This window comes from Homarus americanus, unplaced genomic scaffold (assembly GCF_018991925.1).
Source record: "Homarus americanus isolate GMGI-L3 unplaced genomic scaffold, GMGI_Hamer_2.0 scaffold22960, whole genome shotgun sequence".
NCBI classification, from domain to species: Eukaryota; Metazoa; Arthropoda; class Malacostraca; order Decapoda; family Nephropidae; genus Homarus; species Homarus americanus.
Genome location: NW_024717471.1, coordinates 124,461 through 144,585, shown reverse-complemented (window position 1 = coordinate 144,585; position 20,125 = coordinate 124,461). Strand labels below are relative to the sequence as shown.

Below are 20,125 nucleotides of genomic sequence, written 5' to 3'. Positions count from 1 at the left end.
ACAATAAAAACAATAACAATAATAATAATAATAATAATAATAACAATAACAATAACAATAACAATAATAATAATAATAATAATAATAATAACAATAACAATAATAATAATAATAATAATAACAATAATAATAATAATAATAATAATAATAATAATAATAATAATAATAATAATAATAATAACAACAGTTTGACCCCCTATAAGGGCTCCATTGGACATGAGTTTGTAATGTCTTCCTTAGACTATCCTTGGTTGAGTTAACTTACTGTTTATCATTGTCACGCTGAAGTTATACTCTAATGTATTATTTTTAAAAAAAAGCATAAAGCTCTTTGGTATAATATCAGAAAACGGAATTAAAAGTCTTCCATAGAAAACTACGTATTAATGAGTAACTAAGTTAATTTAATAGTTTTACTATCAGTAGCTGGCTTAATATGTAGTTGGGTAGTTTGGACAGTTTTCCTAAATGAGCAATCAACCAGTTAAGAGGGATTTCACTGATATTTTGCTAATTATGGTCAATTAACATTCGTTTCTAGTTCTATATTTAATGAATATTTACACTTTTGTGTTTATTACTTGTTAGTTAATCGAAACCATGGCGAATTGAAGGTATAAGTTAACACTACCTATTAAAGAGACTGAATGATAATGGCAATGCTTGACTCACTTCCTTTGGAGAAACTATTGTTGCCTGTTTCTTAGAAGTTTGAAGTGATTTCCCTATATAATTTTTGTGCAATTAAAAAACAAGAGTACCAGGCTGATAGTTACAATAACAAAATTTATTAATATGTGCGAGATTTATTATGATCGTTCACTCCTAGTCATTAGGGAAATAAGGTATATCACCTTAGACTCTACAACGACAACTTACATGAAACAAACGACTGGTACAACTAGGCTGGTGAGTCTAGCGAGTTACGCTACCTAGTGCGGGCCAGCATGAGTTTTATGTTTTATATATCACAAAAGCTGCATTAGCTGTCATTTAAGTAAAATAACTTTATCATTCGTTAAGTGATAAAGTATTATGTAAACTTCTACATGGATTAAAAAAACTTAGAAATTACTCATTCAGAGCTTTGTTTATAAATTTGCTGTTCTGACAGTTTGTGGTGCGTAGGAACAATATTTAATAATGAATGTGCTCATGAGACAGAATTATCATATTATGAAAGCTACTATAGTAAATAAAATAATTTAACAAAATGCATGGAAATTATATAATGCATTGTACTGTAGTTCAATTTCAAGTGAAAAAACTACTTGACCATTTTTTTAATTTATAATTTCACTGTTGTTGCTGTTATTATTTCAATTGCGTTAATGTTAAATAAAAGAACATATGAACAAGAACAAAATAAATAAGTGTTGTCACATACTTAAATAATTGCAGGTTGTTTTCACCAAATGTTAGCGGCGGGGAGCTGTTGGGTCGATGGCAACGCTTTACGTTTGTTTACACCTGTGAGACAATAACACCTTACACCTTACCTCTCCTGGGACGCTCTCATCAAATACCACTGATTTAAAGTAAGTCTACAATAGAGGAGGGTCTGTTGTTTGTGCTTATCGTTTACTTTATATGCTGTGAGACAGAGTTGGTAGTTGTGAATTGGGGAAAAAACACCAATGGTAGTAATGTTTTTGTTGTGTCCTCGCCCTGTGGCCATAACAATGCTTGGAGTCACCTTCTGTCTTAAGTCCACTACAAGAGAATCGTAACCAGACTTAATTATATGCAAGTAAATATTGTTTGGGTTAAGTTACGCCTTTCTAAATATGTTGACAGTGTAGGTAATGATTTTCTTGATAAATATGAAGTTGAGGAGCTCAACTCTACGATAGTTCCGTAGTGGTATTGTAGACGTTTAACACTAGTTTATTTTTTTATATCTTTATAATAAGAATCGAACCTTTCTTTGCGAACTAAGAAAATTATTTAACAGGTTTGCAGCCCAAACTGGGCAGTCCACCACTCTTGTTCATAATTTTTTAATTTGGTCCACTATTTTACATGAAAATTGGCCATACTATGCAATTTATTTAACCTTTTATTACAGGCACTGAACTGTCTCGTGGATTAATAAGATAAAAACTATTGATCCTTAGAGGAAGGTATTTAACACAGTTTTACTGAAAAATTTACAAATCAGACCTTACCCAGATACCTCACAAGAGGTTATATGTTACATGTCAGTAGGTCATACATGGCAGCAGTGCATAGGAGTGTCAATTTGTATTTATTGTATCCTCTTCACCACTGATTTGCCCGTTAGCCACCTGGGCGATCTCTTACACACTGTTGGCAAGTATTGGGCATGTACTGGCTCTAAAATGTACCAGAACATGCACCTGTGCTGCTCATGTATGTCTCAAAATGAACTTATGCTCAGTGCCATCACAACACTTTCTGGCAGGTTATCCCTTTATTTAGATACCCAAACTAACCTTACCTAACCTAACCAATTCTCCGGATGGCTAAAACTAAAATAATACCATAGGGTGGACACCCACGAGCTCCAGATTTACAATTACTGCCAAGGAAGATGATGATTATCAGACCTTTTGAAATATAAAGTAGATTTTTCTGAAGTGATTCCTAAAACTGTTTTGAGTTTTCAATTTTGTTGTAGTGTATACTGTACAGTACAGTACTTACTTTGTTTTTAAGAATTTTATCACGGTCCTCGTCCAAGGAGAGCCTAATTATTGGTGTCTCAAAAGCGAACTCGCCACCTTTTCCCTTGCAGGCTGAAACCTGTAGAATGAGATGGTGGGGTGAGCCAAAGCATAACCTTCCTGGATAGTTTAAGGGTCAGAGTTGATGCATATTTCCTAAGCATGGTGGAATTACTCATTTTTTAACTTTAAACGCATTTTACTCGAAACATAGTTTTCGTGATTTCGCCTTTCCTTCTCGTGACACCTCATATATGAGCTAATTTTTTTATTGTCTCTGGAAGCCAGGAGAAAGGCAAGCCAATGGGAATCAATGTTAAATACTTGTATTTAAATACATAATGTATATTAATACTGTACACCAGTCACAAAAAGTTCTTGAACACTCTGAGCGTCATACAATATGACAAAACGAACGAGCAATCTGAACATTGCAACATACATATACAATATTATTATGAAATATTGAGTTACGTTGCAACCGGGTATACCAACCATTCTGAGATGACCCGAGCCATAGTGCTCATTCTGAAATCTGTCGTGCCCGGCTGTTCAAGAACTTTTTGTGGGAAGTGTACATATTGTCCTATTAAATAAAACACAACTACAGGTACACAGTAAAGATTCAATATCACAATTGTTGCTGTATTTGTGTGCAGACAGTGCCTGGGTGATGGAGCTGGTGTTCACAACTCCTTACTGTTATGAATAACAATGAGTGAAGTAACATAATGATGGAAAGGTTCTGCACACCTGTAGTGACATGATTATGATTTGTGCCATTATCAAAATATCGCCACTTTGAAATCTGTCTGATGGTTATAGTGCCTTTTATTAGAAAGAAAAGACAACATTAATAAATATATATACAGTATACAGGGGGGTCCCCGACCTACGAATGCCTGCCGATACGAACGAGGTTAAATTTATATTTTACTTCATTTACTGTATTTTGTCATTTATATCTTCTTTTGTCTTAAATTAAGCTAATTTAGATGTATATAAGGACTAGGCTATGATATAGTGGGATTTTAAACATTGTTCTGTAAGTATGGTATGTACATAGCATGTGTTCCGAGTTACATACATTTCTGACTTAAGAACGTCCTCAGGAACGGAACCCGTTCGTAACCCGGGGACCCCCTGTATATATTTTGGATCGGGTTTTGGAGGAACATGTAAAACAAAGATCTAGAATAATGACTTTTGTTATAGGTGAATTACTTTTTGTAATGTACCTGGCCAGACCTGTTGGTATGCTTCACCTGGTTAAAGTGTGCGTGTAGTCTGAAAACAGTCAGCATTGTACAGTACCTCCGCTCACTTTACTGTACTAGTTTAGCAATTTTTACAGGTAATTTATTGATCTTTCTGATTAGTATTAGCCAGTCTCGTAAAATAAAGGTAGGTGGGCATTTTACAGTACAGTAGTGTACTTGAAACTATCGAGTGGTAATATTATACAGTACATATTGTAAGTGATTAAATGCGTCAGTGAAGTGGTCCACATTCTAATAATAGCCCGTTAATTAATCCTGAATTAGTTCTGAGGAAATAGGAGATATAGTACTTAAGGATTATGAGGACCTTCACTTGGGTGTACCTTTTACCCACAGAAGGTGAAAATAACCCTATGCAGCTAAGGTGGCTAAGATTTTTTCTTGTAGGCCCACTGTATGAAGAGGGAGTTTGGATATTCATAACTTAGAATGTATAATATTTTGTTTCTTTCCCATTTTATAATGTACGTATTTCTTAAGCATAATTGAATCATTGTCCAGAGTGAGAATGGGTCGGTTTCAAGTCAGAAGTTTGGAATGGCTGAGTCCCAGATGAGTTATTAGTCGGTGAACAGTATGTTGTCGTCTTTTTTTTATTATTATTATTATTATTACAGTATTGTTTGTAATATCTTAGTTAATACAGTATCAACAGATGAGTTAAACTGGTTCTCATCTTCTCGGGAATATTTTGTTGGGAACTGTAAATAAACTGGTTTAGTTTGCATGCCTGGAGACCTTAGTTATTTAAGCACAAAAATATTTCAAATCAACCTGTTTTGTGGTTGTGATATTATTTTTTTTATAGTAAAGAAGTAAATTGTATGACGAGGAACAGACCCAGAGGTGTACTGTATGTGTTTTGGGGTTAAGTATTGAGGATGCAAAATATGCCACTGTTCAGGCTGTTCAGATTCCTTCCCCTCATCCCTTGAGTTAGTAAAATAGTTGGTGGATTGACCTTAGTATGTTAAGATGGTGGACTGGTTGGGTCAGACTCGTCTCTAACTGTATTTCCTTCCCCTAGAAGGCATATAATACCTTGCAAAAAAAAATCTCATTTGTGACTTACAGCATTATTGGGAAGGGAAAGGCAATTGGTACTATGTGTCCAACTAGATTGATTGATCCTAGATACATTATTTGGATCTACTGAAAACTCCCGATCAGGTTACCCTCTCATGAGAACCATCTACTTACAGGACTCTGACACAAGAAGGTATTTGAGGATCAGTTCTCCATACAAGGCTATCCCCTATACTACTACATGTACAGTAGATGGTTTGTGTAAATGTTGTATACAGGATTTCTCTCAGTGCTGTAATCAGTCATAATATTTTTTCATTTGCTTTATTATCATTATTAGTGAACTTTAGTATTCTCCTGTAGCACCACATTTGGAAGGCCTTTTAAGTCATCTTCTGACGTCTGCTGAAAGTGTCCACACTGTATCTCTTGATTACAGTATTTGTAATAAGAACAGTATCAGCTGCATTGCAAAAATTTGTAAATTACAGGTACTGTACTTTACTACCTACATTAAATTTTATCCCTTTATTGCTCCCGTTCTTACAACTATTCGTTACAACTTCTGATTCAGTGTTATATAATGTTGGTGAGAGTGTGTAGACTTGTTTAACTCCTTGTCATAACCCAAACCAACAACCATAGTAATTTTTTTATTCACCTAACTTGTCAGTTCTCCTAAATAAAAGAAAATGATTCTCACGTAGCTATTATTATTTAAGTGTCATCAATGATTTGTATACTTAATCCACAGCATTATCTAGTACCAGTAGATGGATTGAGAAATATCATCAGTGTAGTTCCTTTGGTTAAGCTGTAATTCCTGATACTGTACTGTGATTATTAATATCCACATTATGCAGTAGAGTATATCTCTTCTATGCTGCATTACTTGTGCAGTGAATTCAGTAATAAGAATTAATTTGTTTACATGGTGTCTGTATTTGTAAGTGTGCAGGTATTGGCACACCGTGTTTCCTTGGCCCACGCTGACTCAGGTCTGTCACAGGCATCTATACATTAATACTGCCTTCATTTCTGTGCATTTAAGTTTTTTTTTATTATAGTTTTGGCTGTATTTGTGGGTTCCTGTTTACCTGTATAGTACAGTGATTATTGAGTAAAGAATGTTTTACCCTGATGAACCACATTTGTCTGGTGATCATGATGTTAGTGAACCATATCCTGTCTGCATTAAAACACAATATACTGGAATAGTGAAGATATACAATTGTTATTATCTCAAAGTACAGTACTGTATTTGTACTTTCATTAACCTCTCTGCATACCTGACCACCTAACTTAGAAGTGCTGTCACTGATTTGAGTGAAGGTGAATTTATAAAACCAAAGACAATTTGTATGGACTATTTCTTTGTCTATCTATTAACCCAATCTATTTGTTATTCCATCTCCGTCCACCTTCCTCGATAATGTTATTTATGTGTTAGAATAGATTCGTTCTATTCCCTTTTTCTATAATAAGGGTTACTGTATCTCTCCTCCATGTGGGCCTCACACTCAGGTAAGAGCAGTGACGAGGTTGTCATAGGAAATATACCAGAAAGAGATGATAGGATTTCCTTCCATTAACATATTGACATAAAACGGCGAGACTGGTATTTTAAGCTCGAGAAAATTGGGGGGGGTGGGGGGGGGGTGTGAAAAGTAATGTTGATATCTGGGGCTTGGCTTTTTTAGCAGGTGATTGTCTGCCCCTTGTTTTAGATATGTGCTGGTAGTGACAGGTGGCTCATCTACCTGGGTCACACATATACACATCTACCTTCAGGATGGGCTCATGTGACCCTGAATTATGATCCATGTACAGTAGTTACTTGGCGTGATGTTCTGTGGGTTATTCACCATCTTCTCGTTATCACCAGTCATCAAGAGCACTTTCTGTTAAATAAGATGTACGGTAATTAAGTTTTTATTTCATTAATTGGCTGTTGTATTTACGTTATGTTTGCTTAATTGTTTGTCACAAGGCCTATAAATATATCTTAGTCTAACCTGACCTTACCTGACCTAACCTGACCTGACCTAACCTAACCTAACCTAACCTAAATATCTTGTTACTGTATTATGGTTATTGTTTGATTGTTATTCTTCTTTTATTAATTGGTCTTTTCATTTTACTATTTCTCATTATTAGTACAGTTTATATTACCATTCAGTTTATTTACCATCTTGTTATGCTGTTCACACATATTCTTTTATATAGTATTTTCTTTCATACAGGATTATTTTAGCATTACTGTACATCTCTTTATCTCTGAGTGGCTACCAGATATAATCTTTGTTTGGCAGCACTATACTATCACCTTTGTAAGCCTCTCAGAGATAAGAGAGTTGGTGCTTAAATACACCTGGTTTATTTGCGAGGATTGTATTAACGTCTTTCCATTCATTTGTACAACTTTCTCTTTACTATATAGATAAGGAATTGTTAGAAATGATGTAAAGATAACAAGGTGATATTACGTTTGATTAATGAAATTTGGAACTTAGAAATGACAAGGATTTTGGGTTTGGTTATTATCCTAGTTCACCCCAGATCCAAGTTCTTCACTGACATTGAAGAGTACATTGCTTACAAGATCATCGTTTCTGATCATAAAACATGGATGATTATTAAAGATTCATATGAGAGTACGTTATTATGGTATGTTAAGGAATTTAGCTAAAAATTAGTATGTTCGAGTACCCCCTTGACGTTGATGAGAGAGAATGGTGGGCCACGTTGATCAAAGAAAACGGCCGACATGGAGCATGACAACAAGTCAGTAGCTTATTGATCTCGCCTATCTGGGTCATTCAATCCATCAGGGATTTAACTTGAACCAGGATTTGTTTGATATTGTTTTCGTGCATAATTAATAATAATTATATTGAGATGTAGTGGAAGATCTGTCGGATATTATACTGTATTGTTATAACAAATAATTCATCCACCATGGGAATTCTGTGTTGGCAAGATGTTGCATCGTTAGGTAGTTCATTATAAAGAAGAAACAATTAACTTTGCTTTAACTCACAACAATAAGTGGATACAAGTGTCAGTATGAAGACTGCTGCATGTCACTAAACATGTCACCAGCTAACATGACTGATGATTTTAGAATGTTTTTTCTTCTTCAATATATTATAAGCTCATTTGTCAACTCGAGACAAATGGTAAGGGCTGTACTTTTTTACCTGTAAATATGTTGTAATGGTGTAACTGTTGGCTCTCTCCCAGAACCTACACATTATTACGTCATTTTATGCCACTAATAGTGTCTTGGCAGTTCATTCGTTCTGAAATTTGGCAGAAGTTGCAAATAATTATCATGATTTTCTTTCTCCTATGTTCACTCGACACACAGTATAATAACAGGTTTTAAGTAAAATCCCTGAGAGGATGATTAACATGTAATTCGGTATGCTCAGACTTTTAGTTAGAGACCGCGCGCCAAATAGTTATTTTGTAAGCAACAGATATTTTCGTCTTCTAAAAGATTTTTTTTACAAGACAATCTCCTTCGACCACCACATATATTTAATTAAAAGAAGTTTGATGAGGTAAGCTTTTTCCCCCCGCCTGTTAAAGCCTCGTTATTGAAACTCGTAAACAGTATCCTTTTGTTTCTCCTTTTTAATACACGCATAATAACTTTAAGGTTATAGATAGGAATCCCCATACATTTGGCACCTATTTTCCCTCAGACTACACTCATTACTACATAGTATTGTGCCTTACTGTTTGGGAGTAATTATATATGTCACTATTCTCCACACCCTTCAGAGCTAGACGCTAATTACACCAACCATAGCATGCAGTCCGGTGCTGTTCTGTGCAACTCTCCCCAGTCACCTGCCAAACCAATTTTTAAGGATCTAAGCATTAAACATTGTAAATACCTACATTTTAGTTAATATTGTAGTTAATGCTCTTATCTTTTGTGCTCATAATTATTATATACTGAATGTAGAATGCAGAGGCCCCCTGTGGGTGACGTGGACTACATTGTGCAATTACTGTATCGTGTGTTTGTTCCAGAGAGAATACGGTAATACATTGTGATCTGTGTAGCCTAGTCGTTTATATTACGCAGGAGGCACTACATTGTATCGAACGAAGGAGGGAGATTATCTTCCCTATAACTAATAGTAGAAATTATGTAAGAAATGACGCCCCAGAGAAAAGTAAGACTGTTGCGTATTGAAGTGGAGGTTTTAATGTGATTCACACCTTTTCATAGACGTTATCAGCCAGGCATCTACACCTTAGGGATCATATTGAACGAGCTGTAAATCAAACCAACCTCCTCTTACGATTATCTAATGTCTTACCTTAAGTTTCAGTATCGCTTGTTAATATCAAATTGTCTTGGATCATGTGATTAACCTTTGTGTGATGTAGGAAGCGGCCGGGGGGGAGGGAGGGTGATGTGGATCCTGGTGCATGGTGGTGAAGGTGGCGCGCGGGTCATGGTGGGTCGGTGTCATGGTGCCCGCCAGGTGTGTGTGTGTGTGTGTAACAGAGATGGGTGTGCAGTTGTTACTCAGTATTTGTAATTGTAGTGTTTTGTTGGATTTTGTGTGCATTATCTGTTGTTGTAATGTTATTTCGTTCTTAATAGCTTAAGTGGGTTAGATATTTATAATGTCTCTCCATATGAGCATTGTAAAACACACACACACACGGGAATTCACTTACAATTTAAATCTTCTAGCTGTTATATCGTTGTTCGTTATAATATTTCCTCGCATTACAAAGACATTACGTAATGAACCTGCACTGGTATATGACTCAGCCACACTCCGTCGTGCACAATCATATGACGGACCACGCAGCTCTCGCTCCACAGATCAATAATTGGCTTATTCCTTGAACTGTCTTATTCAGTGGCATGATTTGCACTGTTTACTCTTGTTTTCTTGTTTTGTTTACTCTCTCTCTCTCTGTTATTTGTATACGTGTTATTTAATTATTTATTGTTAATGAGAAATAATACACTTGGAATGAGTTAGTCTTATTAGATTGGTTTAATTGTATGTGTGTGAAATTGTATTAAGGTAGGTTGTTGTGTGGGATTGTAGAGTTCTTGTTATTTTCTACGGTTTTGGGAGAAGGTATTTTGTGCATAGGGGGGGTGAAGGTAGGAAAGGAGTAAGAGACCAATATTTCTAGATAAGTCTCACAGCTTTCTGGAGGTGAGCGGGTATTTTTTATGGATCAGTAATGATATTAGTTTACACCGTTCACCCACTTGGGCTATACTGCGGTTCAAGACTGTGGGCGGGGGGGGGTTGGTCTTCATGATGTACACAGCTCCTTCACATGACATCTTCACCATCAAGGCTGATTGAGGTGCCTGGGGGTCAAATGGGGCCTCCTAGCCTTACAGTAGTTTAGGTCAGGTTGGGTTCTATAGTGGACCAGGGGCCGACCTGACCTCTAACTTGGGGTAGATATATACATACACACACACCAGATGAAGACCTGTTTTAGTCTAGGATGGACGACCCCCAAGCGCTGTTTTTGGGCGGTGTGTCGTAACGTGAACACAAGACAGTTATAAAAGGTTGAGAAGAGTGATGATGTGTTTGGGGTGGGGGACGGGGGTTATTATGACCTCACTCTACGGATAATGGCTGGGGTGAAGACAGAAGCGATGGCGTGAAGCAAAGTAGTGGTAATAGCCGTGGCTGGGGGTGAAGCAAGGCGGTGGCGTGAAGCAAGGTGGTGATAATAGCCGTGGCTGGGGCGTGAAGCAAAGTAGTGATAATAGCCGTGGCTGGGGTGAAGCAGGGTGGTGATGATGTGGCGAGGAATACGGATGAGAGAATCAATGAGAGAGAGGAGGAGGGAGACCTACTTGCCAGCAGCCTAGACTATAGTGTGTTGCCTGTACTGCTTGGGTGTGTTGCCTGTACTGCTAGGGTGTGTTGCTTACTGCTGGGGTGTGTTGCCTGTACTGCTAGGGTGTGTTGCCTATACTGCTAGGGTGTGTTGCCAATACTGCTAGGGTGTGTTGCCTGTACTGCTAGGGTGTGTTGCCTGTTCTGCTAGGTGTGTTGCCTTTCTGCTGCTGGGGTGTGTTGCCTGTACTGCTAGGGTGTGTTGCCTGTCTGCTAGGGTGTGTTGCCTGTACTGCTAGGGTGTGTTGCCTGTACTGCTAGGGTGTGTTGCCTGTACTGCTAGGGTGTGTTGCCTGTACTGCTAGGGTGTGTTGCCTGTACTGCTAGGGTGTGTTGCCTGTACTGCTAGGGTGTGTTGCCTATACAGATATGCTGGTGACTGTACAGTTTTGAAATTAATTGGTTTTATACACGTTTGTAACTGGACTGTTAGAGTGAGTGACTGTAGGGTGAGTGACTGTAAGGTGGGTGACTGTAAGGTGGATGACTGTTGGGTGGGTGACTTAGGTGGATGACTGTAAGGCGGGTGACTGTAGGGTGGGTGATTGGATAGAATTCTCTAATGTACAATCAAAGACAAAAGTCGTGTCGCTGTTTTGTCCGAAGATTAAATATAACTCGTGTAACATTATGAGAGCCGCACCACAAGGCAGAACGCACCAAAAGTTTAGCTCTTCGGCATATGTTTTCACCAAATACCACGACACGACTTTTGTTTTTCATTGTACTCTCATGATTGGCCAAGCTAAGTCATAAGCTTTACTGTAGACTAAGCTTAAGGGCGGCCTTGTAGATTAAGCTTCTCTCTCCAGTTGTGTGTGTGTTGTGGTCTGCTTCACAAACTAAGGGTATTATCTAAGCATCTTTTTCTTTGAGTTTTCCTATAATTATCCTGAAATATATAAATTTACTTGTATTTAGTGAAAGTTTTGTATTATTGTGTTTCATATGTTTCAGTAATGTTGGTGTTGTGTGTTTGAAACGTGTTGTGTTGGTGTTTTGTACCGGTATTGTGCGTGTGAGGTGTTCTATACCGGTATTGCGTAGGGGGGTGTTTTAAATACCATGGAAATACGAAACGTTGTCACTTGTGTATTGTACGTGCCCTAAATTGCCTAGTGTTTTGCGAGCGTGTCAAAATCATTGGACGTGTTCATAGTCAAGCCAGCGTGACGTATAGCTATATAAATATGATCCTAATACAACACTGGAGGGATATAACAGTGGTTGACCTAATGGGGGGGGGGAGCGCTGGTCATATGGTCTGTTGGCTCTACACTCTCTCACACTGGACAGGTATAATACTTGGTTTTTATTACCATAATTTCCATTTATTTTACACTGGTAGATATATAGGTGGATAGAGAGATGGATAGATGGATATGTAAATGGATAGATAGACAAATAGAGAAATTGTTAGATAGCTACATAGATTTTAATTACCTAAGCGTCAACAGGTGTAGTCCCCGTTGCACACTACACCTGCACACTACACCTGCACACGGCGCCATTATACACCACACTAATACAGTCCCCAGGGTTTTATTTTGAAACGCTTATCCAAAAAAAAAAAAATAATGTGGATAATCTTCATTTTTTTGTTTTTGTAATTTGATTCGTTATAAATTTAGTGACCTTTAAGTTATGTACCGTTTGTTTGTTTGTGTGTTTGTGTATGGGAGTGTGTTGTTGAGTGGAGGTGTTTGTGGGTGTTGTGACGGTGTAAATACAAGGTTGTTGTTGTTGTTGTTGTTGTTAGTTTACACACATCAGTCATTAATACCACTCAGTTTATTCCTTAGCTAAAGGCTCTTATGACAAACAAATATAGTCTCTTGATGCACATACAGTTGTTAAGTACGGTAATTACCTTGTTGAACTATAGATTATCGCCTTTTATATAGTTCACCTGCCATTAACCTGAAGGAAAGGCAGACTGTGTGTGTGTGAGAGCCTGTGTGTATTGTGTGAATATCGAAGGTGTAATATGTGTGGAGGGTGTAATGGGTGTTGGTAAGTGTCGTTGTTAGGAGGGGGTGGGTGGTTGTAGAGAGAGAGAGAGCGTGTAGCCTAAGGGTCATTGTGTCTCGAAGGGGCTGGGTTGGGTGGTGGTGGTTGTTGTAGGGCCTGTTTGACATCGCTTCCTCCTTCTTCTTCTTCTTCTTCTCTTTTAATCCACCTCCCCCTTTATTTCCTCCTCCATTACCATCGTTCTTTCTCCTTTTCCTACTCTTCCTTTTCTTCCTTCATTCCTCCTTCTCTTCCAACTCTCCTCCATAACCAATCTTCCTCCTCCTCCTCCTCCTCCTTCGTCTATACCACAATAATAACACAACTTCAACACTTACCATCCCAGAAGCGTCTTATTGGGGTCTCTCTCTCTCTCTCTCTCTCTCTCTCTCTCTCTCTCTCTCTCTCTCTCTCTCGTTTCTTTCCATCTATTCCTTTATCTTCTTCTTCGTTACTCTCATCTCTCAATCGAAGTGAGAGTTAACATGGCAGTAATCCATTTCGAGTTTGGATTTCTTTCTTTCCTGGATTAAAGGTAAATCCTCTAAATCCATGTTATTGTTTATTGTAATTGGTGTTGATATAATGTAAGAATCAAGTTTCATTACGTAAGACATTGTGACTTTAACTTCGTAAGGGGTTCATTGGTTCGAGGGTTCAAAGTTTCAGGGTTTAAAGCTTCAGAGGTTCATGGTTTCAGATGTTCAAAGCTTCAGAGGTTCGAAGTTTCAGGATCCAAAGCTTCAGGGGTTTTATGGTTCAGAGCTTCAGAGGTTCAAAGCTTCAGAGCTTCAGAGGTTCAAAGCTTGAGGGGTCTGGTAGTGAATTTGGCCGTGGCTAAACAGAGGCTGAGAGTGTCATGGGGGCGGGTGGGGAGGTGTCACAGGGGGAGGGTGGGGGTGTCACAGGGGGAAGGGAGTGGGTGGGGATCATGGTGTCACAAGAGGGGGAAGGGGTGTCACTTGGCAGGTCGGTATTTAATCTTCGTCTCCGTTCCTCCATAATTCACTCAGTATGTTGACTCCTGAAATCCTCACGCCCTCTCTCGTACGTCATATCGAGGCGCGTAGATACCTTCCCCCTTTAACCACCCCTTACATCTTCCCCCTTCAACCACCCGTTTCATCTTCCCCCTTCCCCCTTCAACCACCCCTTTCATCTTCCCCCTTCCCCCTTCAACCACCCCTTTCATCTTCCTCCCTGCCCCCTTCAACCACCCCTCATTCTCTTCCTTCCCTTCCACCTTTTCCTCTCGCCTCTTCCACCCTTCCTCTTCTTCCCCCCTCCTTTCACCTCTCCCCCTCGTCTCTTTCATCACTCGGCTCTCTCCCTTCCCCATCCCATTTCCCCCTTCGACGTGGAATAGATACAACGCCCATTAATGCATCCTGTCTGTTCCTCCACCATCTTCTCTTTCATCTCCTCCTCCTTCTTCTCTTCTCATCCTCCCTCTCTGCTGACGCGTGAGGACCTCTATACAAACCCCGGCGTGTCCTCCGCTAGGGTCTTTGTGTTGACAACATGTGTTCCTGAGGCTGGCTTGCTAGAACTATGGGGGGGTGGTCATGGGTAGAGTACTAGAACTAGGAGGGGGAGGGGTAGTGTAAGTGATGGGGTACTAGAACTAGGAGGGGAGGGAGTAAGGGTGGCTCAGAGTGGGGGGTGCTAAATTGGGAGGGGGAGGGCGTAGTGTGGCCAAATTAAGGAGTACTAGAACTAGGAGGGGGGAGGGAGGCAGGCAGGTGGGGTACTAGAACTAGGGGGGAGGGAGTGAGTGTAGGAGGTGCTAGAACTAGGAGGGAGGGGTGGTGTGGGTGGGGGGTGCTAGAACTAGGAGGGTACTAGAACTAGGAGGGTGGTGTGGAGGGGGTGCACTAGAACTAGGAGGGGGAGGGTAGTGTGGGTGGGGTACTAGAACTAGGAGGGGGGAGGGGTAGTGTAGGTGGGGGTAGGTTACGGTAGATACGCCTTCTGTGTGTGTAAGCTAACGAGTTCTTGATGCGATGGGATAGTTTGATCATTTAGTTGGCTGGCGGCGTTCGCTAATTGGCTCGCCTTGAAAGATATTGACGAGCTGATGGCAAGTTTTGTATCAGCCATCGAGAGTGTTGATTGGCTGAGTTGTTGATGCCGCGATAATCTCTCTGTCTGATTGGCTCATCTGATTGTAACTATATTAACCGCTTTCTGATTGGCTAAACTGGTGTATAGTCCGTCAAAAATAAATATCTAATTGTCTTAAGCTCAGTGTGTGTGTGTGTACGTCTTTTCGGCTGTATCTCGGTGTACACAACTTAAGAACGGCTGTGATTGGCTGGATGATTTATGACGTCATCACTTCCCGCCATAGGAGACACCTCAACCTCTGTATATTATAGGTTTGTTATAATGAAGTCAGATTATCTTCTAAGTTCGCTATAAAGGAGTTAGATTTTTCCTTTAATTATTTCAGGTTCATGGAATTGATTTTGTCCCAGATTTTAAGTCGGTGTTGTGGTGGTGGGGGTGATGGTGGGGGTAGAGGGGTGATTGTAATGTTATGGGTTCAGGTCTTGTCAAGTGTAAATGTGTTTAGTGGGCAGTGTGTGTATGGGTGTAGATGTGTAGCGTAAACGAGTAATGTACAATGCACATAAGAGTGTAATAACCCTGACAGAGATCTTAAGGGGACCTGAAGAAGGGACAGAAGGTGGAGGACTTGAAACAGACCCCCTGAACTGTGGCCATTAGTGGTGTTGAGGCGGCCGCTAGAGACCCTTTACCATATCTTCCACTATACAGCCCAGCGCCAATATTGTCTGGGGGTAATGTCCAATTTGCCGCGCCATTTCTCACCTCTTGATTCGCTTCCTTGAGCTAAGAGGAGGAGGTGGTGTGGAAGTGGGGGGGTGTAGGGAGTAGTGTGTAGTGTGTGGGAGGGAGTGTAGTGTGTGGGAGAGGGTGTAGTGTGTGGGAGGGGGTGTAGTGTGTGGGGAAGGGTGTGAGTGTGTGGGAGGGGTGTAGTGTGTGGGGAGAGGGGTGGTGTGTGGGAAGGTGTAGTGTGGGAGAGTGTAGTGTGTGTGGGAGAGGGGTGTGGTGTGTGTGTGGGAGGGGGTGTAGTGTGTGGGGAGAGGGGTGTAGTGTGTGTGTGGGAGGGGGGTATAGTGTGGTGTGTTTGTGTGTAGGGGTGGTGTGTGTGTATTTGTGTAATAGTGAAGAGGGGTTTTGAGAGAGAGAGAGCAATATACGGAGCAGAATATAAGGTGTTACTCAATGTCTGTGCTCAGGTTTGATGAAGGAGGTAACCCATTGTATGCTGGTGAGACATGAATGTGTCTGTGTCACATATTGGGAATAACCCTACCGTGGTGATGGGCAGCGTTTGAGATGCATATTGTACAGGGTTAGTAGTGGTAATGGTGGTAGCAATTGGTAGAAGATGATGAATTATTATTATTGTGTGTGTGTGTGTGTGTGTGTGTGTGTGTGTGTGTGTGTGTGTGTGTGTGTGTGTGTGTGTGTGTGTGTGTGTGTGTATACAGTATAATGAGCAGACAAGACATCAGTTCGTATATCGATTTCTTTGGAGGTGGAAGACCGGGGGGAGTGCTTAATGAACCAACAGGTAAACATACGAGAATTAACAAAAAAACAGAGCAATTTTGAGGTGTGTCTTGTTGATATGGCTGTACAGTATGACTTTGGGGTTCTGACGAGGAATGAGGCGTGATGCTCTTAATCTCGGAGTGGAGGGGAGACCAGCAGGCACAGGTGAGGGGACATGTATAGATCAAGGGGGGGGGAGGGGGGAGGGAGAACACACCTGGGAGCGTCTTTAACACGCAGTAAAGGTGGTAGTGTGTGGAGATTGGCACTCTGCTCAACCGTGCCACTTGTGACCTACTGCAAACTGTCCCTTCCCTTTAAACCCCGCCAGCTGAGGGTTGGGGGAGAGGCACTTTCTCCCCCACTCTTCCTCCCACTTTCCCTCTACCTCCCTCCCTCCCTCCCTCCTTACCTTGTTTCTCCCTCTGACCCTCTTTACCCTTTCCCTTCCACCCTATCTTGTGTGTCTCTCTCTCTCTCTTCCCTCCCTCTCACTCCTCCCTCTCCCCCTCTCCCCCATTGCATTACCTCTGGCCAATAAGAAAATTAGTCTCTTTACACTGGTACACATGAGAGAGAGAGAGAGAGAGAGAGAGAGAGAGAGAGAGAGAGAGAGAGTATAATTTCTCTTAACATAATTTGTGGTCTTTTAACTGTATTATCTGTCGTTATCATCATCATCATCATCATCATCATTATAACTAAGAGAGGTCATTAGGCTCCCATATTACCGTTGTTGTTATTGGCTAATTTATGCTATATGTTATTGATAGTGTTGTATTAATGTTCTATACTGTAGTTGTAGTATTGTATGATGTTGTATTACTGTTATATGTTATTGATAGTGTTGTATTAATGTTCTATACTGTAGTTGTAGTATTGTATGATGTTGTATTACTGTTATATGTTATTGATAGTGTTGTATTAATGTTCTATACTGTAGTTGTAGTATTGTATGATGTTGTATTACTGTTATATGTTATTGATAGTGTTGTATTAATGTTCTATACTGTAGTTGTAGTAGTGTATGATGTTGTATTACTGTTATATGTTATTGATAGTGTTGTATTAATGTTCTATACTGTAGTTGTAGTATTGTATGATGTTGTATTACTGTTATATGTTATTGATAGTGTTGTATTAATGTTCTATACTGTAGTTGTAGTATTGTATGATGTTGTATTACTGTTATATGTTATTGATAGTGTTGTATTAATGTTCTATACTGTAGTTGTAGATGTTAAGGGTTGTGATATAGAGTTGTATGAGGTTGTTGTGTATTACTGTTGGATGTACCGGAGCGTGGCATGAATTTCCCCCACGCTGTTGACCCTGACATTGCCCAGGTGTATTTTGGGCTATCAAGGTCAAAGGTTAAGGTCGTTGGTTACTGGGCCAGCCGAGGTGTGTTTGGGGAATGCCGCCGCTAGGACTGAGTCACCTGATGATTAGACACCCCGGTTTATTTTACCTGTAGATTAGACATTTCAGTTTATTTCACCTGTAAATTAAACACCTCATCTCATTTCATCCGAAGATTAAACCTTTTACCTGGGGTGCTTAATCTTCAGGTAAAATAAACTTGGGAACTTAATATCGAGGTTATCCCAATTACACTTTATATATTAGACACATTTATCGATCTTACACAGCTAATTCAGTAAAATGTTCCATAAAGCCAGACGTACTGTACATGTTAACTATCAATTAGGAATAGCGCGTAGCCAGAGGGGACGACTTTATCTGCAGTCCCCCCTTACCCCTTGTGTGACGTAATGTGACGTCAGTCCTAACGTCATGGGGGTTTCGTGACGTCATTGTTACGCCTACTTGACTTGTCTGCTGGTTAGTTCCTTCCTCCCTCCTCCCCCTCTCCCTCCCCCACTCCCCCTCCCCTCCCCCACTCCCCCTGGCCTACTACAGTAAACTCCTGTTGGTGTAATTGAGTATTTTTGTGTGTTTCTGTTTGTGTTTTAGTAATTTTATTTTATATTTTATTAGAGTGTGTGTGTGTGTGTGTGTGTGTGTGTGTGTGTGTGTGTGTGTGTGTGTGTGTGTGTGTGTGTGTGTGTGTGTGTGTGTGTGTGTGTGTTAATACTTATATCCTAATGGACTAATTTATTTTGTTTTATAATGTCAGGAATTAATTACCTATTATGATTTATTTATATTTGTATTTTTTTTGTCTGGGGTACGAGAGAGAGAGAGAGGAGAGAGAGAGAGAGAGAGACAGAGAGAGAGAGACAGAGAGAGAGAGAGCCTTGCCATCAGTCCCATATACTTCCGTTTTCTGTAGGGAAGTGAGAGAGAGAGAGAGAGAGAGAGAGGAGACTGAAGTGAGGTTAGGTTAGGTTAGGTTAGGTTAAGTGAGGTTAGGTTAGGTTAGGTTAGGTTAAGTGAGGTTAGGTTAGGTTAGGTTAGGTTATAAGTAAACCCAAACAGTGAGATAACTTCCTCGCTGACTTAAGAGACTCGTGGTGTAGTGCCCTCCTCCTCCTCCTCCTCCTTCAGTGCATTATGAGGGTCGCCTTGAAGATGATAAAAGTATAATTTCTTTAGTGTATTGTTGTGCAAGGAAGGCCCGTCCTCCCTCGTGTGTGTGAGTGTAGTTGGTGCTGATGTGGGGTGTAAATATGCTGGTTGGTGTAAGTAATGGAAGACTTAGAGAAGAGGGGAGGATATGAAGGGCTTGTGTCTCAGGGGGCCGGGGTTTGGTTGAGGGTCATGTTGATGTAATATGTTTGTTTTCCCTTTAGTTCGTCTTGTAAGGTTTGTGTTTGTTTGGTTGTCTTCTGTAGTCCAGTTAGCCCTGAGGGAGGCTTGTTGTCATGTCCAGGCGTAGGACTAACGTCGGCTGGTGACTTAAGGACTTAATGTGAGGAGGACGGTGGTGAGGAACCGCTGCAGCTCGCGACATTGTTGGTGGTAATTTAATGGGAGAGACGTGGAGGCCATGAGAGCGTGGAGGGGCGGTACTGTTGAGTGAGGGGCACAGTAAGGTGTGGTGTGACGCGCGGCAGCCACCACAGGTGCTGCAGCTCACCACTCTAGGGTCTTTCATCCTGTCTCATCTGTTGCTTATTGAGAGGTGAGGCCGCTGGTCGTGGTAAGAGACCTCCATTTGTTAGCAGCTGCACCTGTGGGTCCTCCAGTGTTGAGTGAGGCAGACACGGCCTGTAGAAAATACGAAAGGCTCGAGAGGTGAATCCATGATATTTTCTGGTCCACACCCGTGATTCTGTGCCGTCATGCATATTGCATGGCGGCACTTTTTCAGCATCTCCCTCCCAGGGCGGCTCCTTGTGTCATCTCATTCCGCCGCCTCCCACACCACTCCACCATAAGTGATCCATTTTATTCTTATTTTAGAACTGTGTATTTAAAACCCCAGTGAATTGTGTGTGGTGGAAAGTGCCGCCCCGCGCCTCCTCTGTTGTCTTACTCCTTTACATCTCGACCTGGGTAGTGATGCTCCCGTCAAGAACGTCAGTAGTCATAGTGATCCACTTTAGATTTTCGTATACAAGTATTTATTGTCCATTCAGGTTCCCCGCCCAGAGAAGCTTTCCTCCCTTCCTCCGCTTCCTGCAACAGTTTTCTGGAAACCGAGAGCCTCTTGGGCCATGGG

General features: G+C 40.5%; 1 protein-coding gene across 1 annotated transcript in view; it reads left to right on the top strand.

Annotated features, from left to right (window-relative positions):
- Positions 1-1,424: 1,424 nt before the first annotated feature.
- The window catches only part of LOC121858891 (protein dispatched homolog 1-like), a 91,855-nt gene continuing 73,154 nt past the window's right edge, over positions 1,425-20,125 (top strand). Inside the window, exon 1 of the mRNA XM_042355543.1 lies at positions 1,425-1,538. The gene's annotated coding sequence lies outside the window, so the exon portion shown is untranslated. The remainder of the gene's footprint in view (positions 1,539-20,125) is intronic.